General features: G+C 40.7%; 1 pseudogene; it reads left to right on the top strand.

Annotated features, from left to right (window-relative positions):
* Window positions 1-5,542, top strand: part of LOC126394146 (gastrula zinc finger protein XlCGF57.1-like) — an 11,667-nt pseudogene extending 6,125 nt beyond the window's left edge.
* Window positions 5,543-6,941: the final 1,399 nt, after the last annotated feature.

The raw sequence follows: 6,941 nt of genomic DNA, 5'->3' as shown, positions 1-6,941 counted from the left end.
AATTTTACTCAACTCCAGTAGCGTTGGTTATTTCTTTAGCGCGATGGTCAGGGAAACGCTCTTTCTTTTTAAACGACGACGATATCGTAGTTTGCGCCAGATTGCTTTTTCTAGTCGTGCTGGTTAACGTTCAAACTCGGGTGGTGTCGCTTTAGATGCGTTAGCATGTTAGACGTGTTTCCAAGTACATACCCAACCACTGTTCTGCAGTGTCGGCACACTGCTTTTGTCTTGTCCACTTGTTTATTTCCATCTTCGTATTTTACCCTGAAACCAAAGTGTTCCCAAAAAGAGGACTTAAGGTTTGCAGGTGGGTCTTCAGGTTCATCAGGCTCACTTGCCATGTTGTCAAAATGCGAGAATGCGCTGCACAAAGTGAAAGCGGAGATTTACGGTCGGACTTGGTCCGTCACTCAATTATGTCCATCGGGGAATTAGATATTTTAAATGGTTTGGCTCGCACAAACGGAATTAAAATAAAACAAAATAAAATAAAATAATATCCTGCACCCAATAATTCGGTACAGGGTCATGCCGAACCGAAAGTCACGTACCGAATGGTTCGACACAAATACATGTACCGTTATGGCCCTATTGTGTAGGAGGCTTAAAACTGGGTGAGGAACAGTCAAAGTCTGTTACCAAGCTGAGGTTGTGGAAGACAGTTTTATGTCACAGGTCATACACCATGACAAGACCGAGCACAGCAACAAGACACAAGGTAGTTGTACTGCATCAGCGAGGTCTCTCCCAGGCAAAGATTTCAAAGCAGACTGGGGTTTCAAGATGTGTTGGTCAAGCTTTTTTGAAGAAGCATAAAGAAATGTTGAGGACCGTAGATGCAGTGGTCAGCCAAGGAACTTAGTGCAGTAGATAAAAGACATGTTATGCTTACTTCCCTTTGAAAGCGGAGAATGTCCAGCAGTGCCATCAGCTCAGAACTCGTAGAAACCAGTAGGACCCAGATACATCCATCTGTTGTCCTTATTAGTCTGGCCAGAAGTGGTCTTCATGGAAGAATTGTGGCCAAGAAGCCAAATCTCCGACGTGTAAACAAGGCCAAGCAACTCAATTATGCACGAAAACAGAGGAACTGGGGTGCAGAAAAATGGCAGTAAGTGCTCTGGACTGATGGGTCAAAATTTGAAATATTTGGCAGTTTTCTTCATCGAAGGGCTGGAGAGAGCTACAACAATGAGTGTCTGCAGGCAACGGTGAGGCATGGTGGAGGTTCCTTGCAGGTTTGGGGCTGCATTTCTGTGAAAGAGTTGGGACTTTGGTCAGGATTAATGGAGGAGGTTTAAAAAGTTGAGGCTGATTTTCCTGATTTAAAGTAGGATGTTACATTTGGTACATGCAATAATTACATGAGCTCCGTCATTGGCTAGTTAAACAACATTTTCTCCACCGTTTTTCTCCTCAGTCTTTTTTGAAGTTGTATGGAATAGGTTATCTGTTCAAGAACATGTACAAATACGGGCTTTTTTATGTCTGATGCATTTATTTGAATACTGAGCTGATCAGGATTTTACATCCAAAATGTTATAATGAGCCATTTAGATATAATGCTTTGTTAAAGGCGCTGTATGTAAGAATGTGGCCAAAACGGTTACTGCACTGAAATTCAATACCCCCCCCACAGATTTGAGGGTGCTGGACAGCTGCACGCTGGAGAATGATTTGTTTGCCCATGGACGGCTGCCGTGGCAGGGCCGTGTCGCCGAATCCGTGATCTTCGGTTTTCCAGCGGACCGGACCATTCGAGCAAGTCTGGCTTCTCTGCTGCTAACACGCTGCCGGGATACAGCTGAGGAGACTGCTAATGCTATGTACTGGGACACTGCTAATGCTGCTTACTGTGCTGCTGTAGCTCAGTCATAACTGTAACTGATGCTGAGACTCTACTGACTGTGTGACTGGTAGACGGCGGTGGGTGGCGCAACAGGCCAAAACACAAATTCAAAACATAAACATGATTTGCGGACCATAAAATATTTTTTTAAATGCGAATATTCTGGCTGTACTATTGTTGTCGGTGAGATCAGTATCTTATATGAACATTATTCCTTAGTCTCTGTGACATATTAGGAGGATTTTATGACTATTTGCTTTAGATTTCTTACATATTGCTCCTTTAATCTATCCATCAGTATGAGAACTGTTTAAAAAAATGGCCCCACATCAGCCAGCACCTACATAAATGCTATTTACACGATAAATTCAGTTATATATATAAAATCTTTCACGTGCAATACTTTCAATTATGTTTTGCTGATACTGCAGTACAGTAACTTAATATATTGACTAACATATTGAATGTGGTGAGTAATTTTACAATGTGTTCCTGCATTGACTTACCTATGATAAAGTCTCCTACCCCAGCAAATATGCTTTTATTTTAAGTTATTGTCTGTGAAATGCTCCGAAAAGACAACAGTTAAATTTAGACCTAGTGGTTAATAGAAAATAACCAAATTTCCCCCCGAGAAATTAAAAGATAAATATATTTTGTGTTTAATGAGAACGGAACGACAAGACGAGCTCACTTCTGCTACCGGAACTTCACAGTGTGACATAACCGGAAGTAAACAATAAAAGCGTCAGTAGCGTTGGCTGGATGTGTGTGTTCTTCAATAAGCGGGAAGACGATATTCAAATCGATGCGTAATAATTTTTGCGTATAATTACTTTATTAGTAATTAAACAACAATGTCTTCAGTAGAGTATTTGAGAGAGTTTGTCAAAGAGAGACTAACTGCTGCTGCTGAAGAAATATTCGGAGTTTTTACAAAAACTATCGTCGAGTACGAGGAAGAGATCAACCGTCAGCGCAGACTGTTGGACGTCGTTTGGAAACCTGAAATAAAGTTACACAGGATAGGTATGTAAAACCTACTAATTTTAATGACAACAAACGGAGGACTTCTATTTATAAATAACCCATTTTCATTTATAGTGGCATTAATTTGCTCGCATCTCTACAATCACAGCAGTATCTTATCCCTCGTGTTCTTTGTCTCTCCAGAGCTCCCACAGCAACATGTGTGTAAGGAGGAGGAGGCTCTCACAGACCAGCAGCTCTGTATTCAGGAGAGGATCCCCAGTCTGGACCAAGAAGACCCAGGGCCCGCACAGATTAAAGGGGAACAGGAGAAACTCTGCATCAGTCAGGAGGGAGAGCAGCTTGAACTGAAGGAGGAGACTGATACCTTTATATTGACTCCTACTCATGAGGAAAGTGACCACGGTGAAGATCAGACTCTGGACTTCAACTCTGATGATACTTTTGGTGAAGCAGAGAAAGAGTCTGTAGCCAACATGCCAGTTATAAGTTCTGTGCTGTCAGAAGCACACAGTGACCACCAGGTCCTCTTTCACAATCCTCATGAGGCTGAGAGCAAAGAGCAGAAAGGAGGTAAGCATGGAGACTCTGGACCAACTAGAGATGCAGAGGCAGAACCAAAGGAAAGGCACCATAAAAGCAGAAGTCACTGTAATATTCGCACAGGTAAAAAGTCTTTAAAATGTGACACATGTGGGAAAGATTTCCAGTATAAGTCATCACTGGAGAGACACCTGAGAGTCCACACAGGTGAGAAGCTGTTTACATGCAAACAATGTGGGAGAGTTTTCAAGCAGAATTCTCAGTTGACCAGCCACATGAAATGCCACNAAGTCTTTAAAATGTGACACATGTGGGAAAGATTTCCAGTATAAGTCATCACTGGAGAGACACCTGAGAGTCCACACAGGTGAGAAGCTGTTTACATGCAAACAATGTGGGAGAGTTTTCAAGCAGAATTCTCAGTTGACCAGCCACATGAAATGCCACTCAGGTGAGAAGGCATACACTTGCAAAACATGTGGAGAAAATTTCAGATTTAGTAATGCCTATTTGGCCCACATGAGAACACACACAGGTGACAAGCCTTATACTTGTAAAATCTGTGGAAAGGGTTTTGGACAAAGCAGTAGTTTGTTGGTTCACATGAGAACACACACAGGTGACAAGCCTTATACTTGTAAAATCTGTGGAAGGGGTTTTGGACAAAGCAGTACTTTGTTGGTCCACATGAGAACACACACAGGTGAGAAGCCTTATACTTGTAAAATCTGTGGAAAAGGTTTTGGATGTAACGGTAGTTTGTTGGTCCACGTGAGAACACACACAGGTGAGAAGCCTTTTACTTGTAAAACCTGTGGAAAAGGTTTTGGATGTAACGGTAATTTGTTGGTTCACATGAGAACACACACAGGTGAGAAGCCATATACTTGTAAAACCTGTGGAAAGGGTTTTGGACAAAGCAGTAGTTTGTTGGTCCACATGAGAACACACACAGGTGAGAACCCTTACACTTGTAAAATCTGTGGAAAAGGTTTTGGACGTAACAGTAGTTTGTTGGTCCACGTGAGATCACACACAGGTGAGAAGCCTTTTACTTGTAAAATCTGTGGAAAAGGTTTTGGATGTAAAGGTAATTTGTTGGTTCACATGAGAACACACACAGGTGAGAAGCCATATACTTGTAAAACCTGTGGAAAAGGTTTTGGGTGTAGCAGTCATTTGTCGGTCCACATGAGATCACACACAGGTGAGAAGCCTTTTACTTGCAAAACCTGTGGAAAGGGTTTTGGACGTAACAATAATTTAATGGCCCACATGAGATCACACCCTGGTGAGAATCCATATACTTGCGAATCCTGTGGGAAAATTTTCAGGTTTAAAAGTAGTTTGTTGGTCCACAGGAGAATACACACAGGTGAGAAGCCATATACTTGCAACTCCTGTGGGAAAAGTTTCAGGTTTAAAAGTAGTTTGTTGGTCCACATGAGAATACACACAGGTGAGAAGCCGTAGGCTTGCAAACCTGTGGGAAAATATTCTGTGTCATGTCACAATTGGAAAGACATATGACAATCCACACAGGTAGGTTACCTGTTTCAAGTTCTACCCCTGCTAATATGTTTTATTTAAATTATTTATCTCAAAATACTGCAAAAACATTTCAGTTAAGAGCAGAGACAATAACCAGAGTTTCCTCTTTATATTGGTGGAAGTATATATTAAAATAGAAGTGGTCTAACAAAAATATTAGGAACACAATAAATCATATTACTGTCCCTTCATCAAGGTGTTTTTGTCTTCATGTGATGATATTAAGTGTGAAAACACATGGAAAATGTGTGATAAATACTGTACAAATAACAAGATTAAGGAAGTATCTTTCAATAAATTACAAAGAATTTACACAGTAAAGTTTGTGTTTGAAAGATTCAGCCTGGATTTTCATTATAAATGTGATTTCTGTGGACTGTAAAAAGAGAGTATTTCTCTTTTCTTTTCTTTTTTTTTTTGTTCTTGTGTATATATACCAGAATGTTTTGGATTGATGCTGCCATCTTTATAATAAAGACATTTCAGATAAATATGTCTGATGCAATGCTATATTTTAGTCAAGATTAAAAATAACACTTGTAATATACAACTTTTATTATTTTTGGAAAACTCTTAATTCGTAATAAAAAGTGGTCAGAAACCAAACCAACTTTCCTGGACTTTATTAATGCGTTCCAACAATATGTCACCATCTTATCCAATGTCAAAAACAAAAAAGTCACGGGGCGTCTGTGGCTTAGTGGTAGAGCAGGCGCCCCATGTACAAGGCTGTTGCTGCAGCGGCCCAGGCTCAACTCCAGCCTGTGGCCCTTTGCTGCATGTCACTCCCTCTCTCTCTCTCCCCCCTTCATGCTTGTCCGTCCTATCCATTAAAGGGTAAAAATGCCCCAAAAAATATCTTTTAAAAACAAAAAGCCATGAAGACCTTCAAGTTACTAAGTGATTATAATATGATGCATATAACACAAACTCTGACTTTATAAAATGTGATTTTTTTCTTGTCTACTTATGTTTTTCTTTTTTGTTGTCTGTCTACGTTTCTTTCTATGAATGAACTTGTGCACAATGAATTAAAAAACCTGAAAGTGAAAGCGGAATGAAAACCGAGCTCATTTCCACTGTCGGAACTTCTCAGTGTGACATCCTGCAAAAGTAAACAACACAAGCGCCGGAAGCGTTAGCTGCATGTGTGTGTTGATGTAGTTTGTGGCACAGTACTATTAAACGAGCGCAGATAATGATTTGATTGGTAATTTAACAACAATGTCTTCAATTGAGTATTTGAGAGAGTTTTTCAAACAGAGACTAACTGCTGCTGCTGAAGAAATAAGAGTTTTTACAAAAACTGTTGTCGAGTATGAAGAAGAGATCAACCGTCAGCGCAGACTGTTGGACATCGTTTGGAAACCTGAAATAAAGTTACACAAGATAGGTATATAAAACCTACTAATTTTAATTGCATAGAATTGGGGAATTTTTATTATAAATAACTCAATTCTTAATTTATTTTGGCATTATTTGCCCTCATCTCTATATACACAGTATCTTGTTCTTTATGTTGTCTGTCCCTCCAGAGCTCCCACAGCAAGAATGTCTGTAAGGTGGAGGAGGTTCTCACTGATCCGCAGCTCTGTATTTAGGAGAGGAACTCCAGTCTGCACCAAGAGGACCCGGGAACAGGAGGAACTCTGCACCAGTCAGGAGGGAGAGCAGCTTGAACTGAAGGAGGAGGCTGATACCTTTATGTTGACTCCTACTCATGAGGAAAGTGACCACAGTGCAGATCAGACTCTGGACTTCAACTCTGATGATACTCTTAGTACGGCAGAGAAGGAATCTGTAGCCAACATGCCAGTTATAAGCTCTGTAGTATCAGAAGCACACAGTGACCATCAGCTGCTCTTTCACAATCCTCATGAGGCTGAGAGCAAAGAGCAGAAAGGAGGCAAGCATGGAGACTCAGGACCAACTAGAGATGCAGAGGCAGAACCAAAGGAAAGGCACCATAAAAGCAGAAGTCACTGTAATATTCGCGCAGGTCAAA

The sequence above is a fragment of the Epinephelus moara genome, chromosome 8 (genome assembly GCF_006386435.1).
Source record: "Epinephelus moara isolate mb chromosome 8, YSFRI_EMoa_1.0, whole genome shotgun sequence".
Lineage (NCBI taxonomy): Eukaryota > Metazoa > Chordata > Actinopteri > Perciformes > Serranidae > Epinephelus > Epinephelus moara.
The sequence above is the reverse complement of the archived record's forward strand: the minus strand, read 5'-3'. Positions and strand labels throughout refer to the sequence as shown.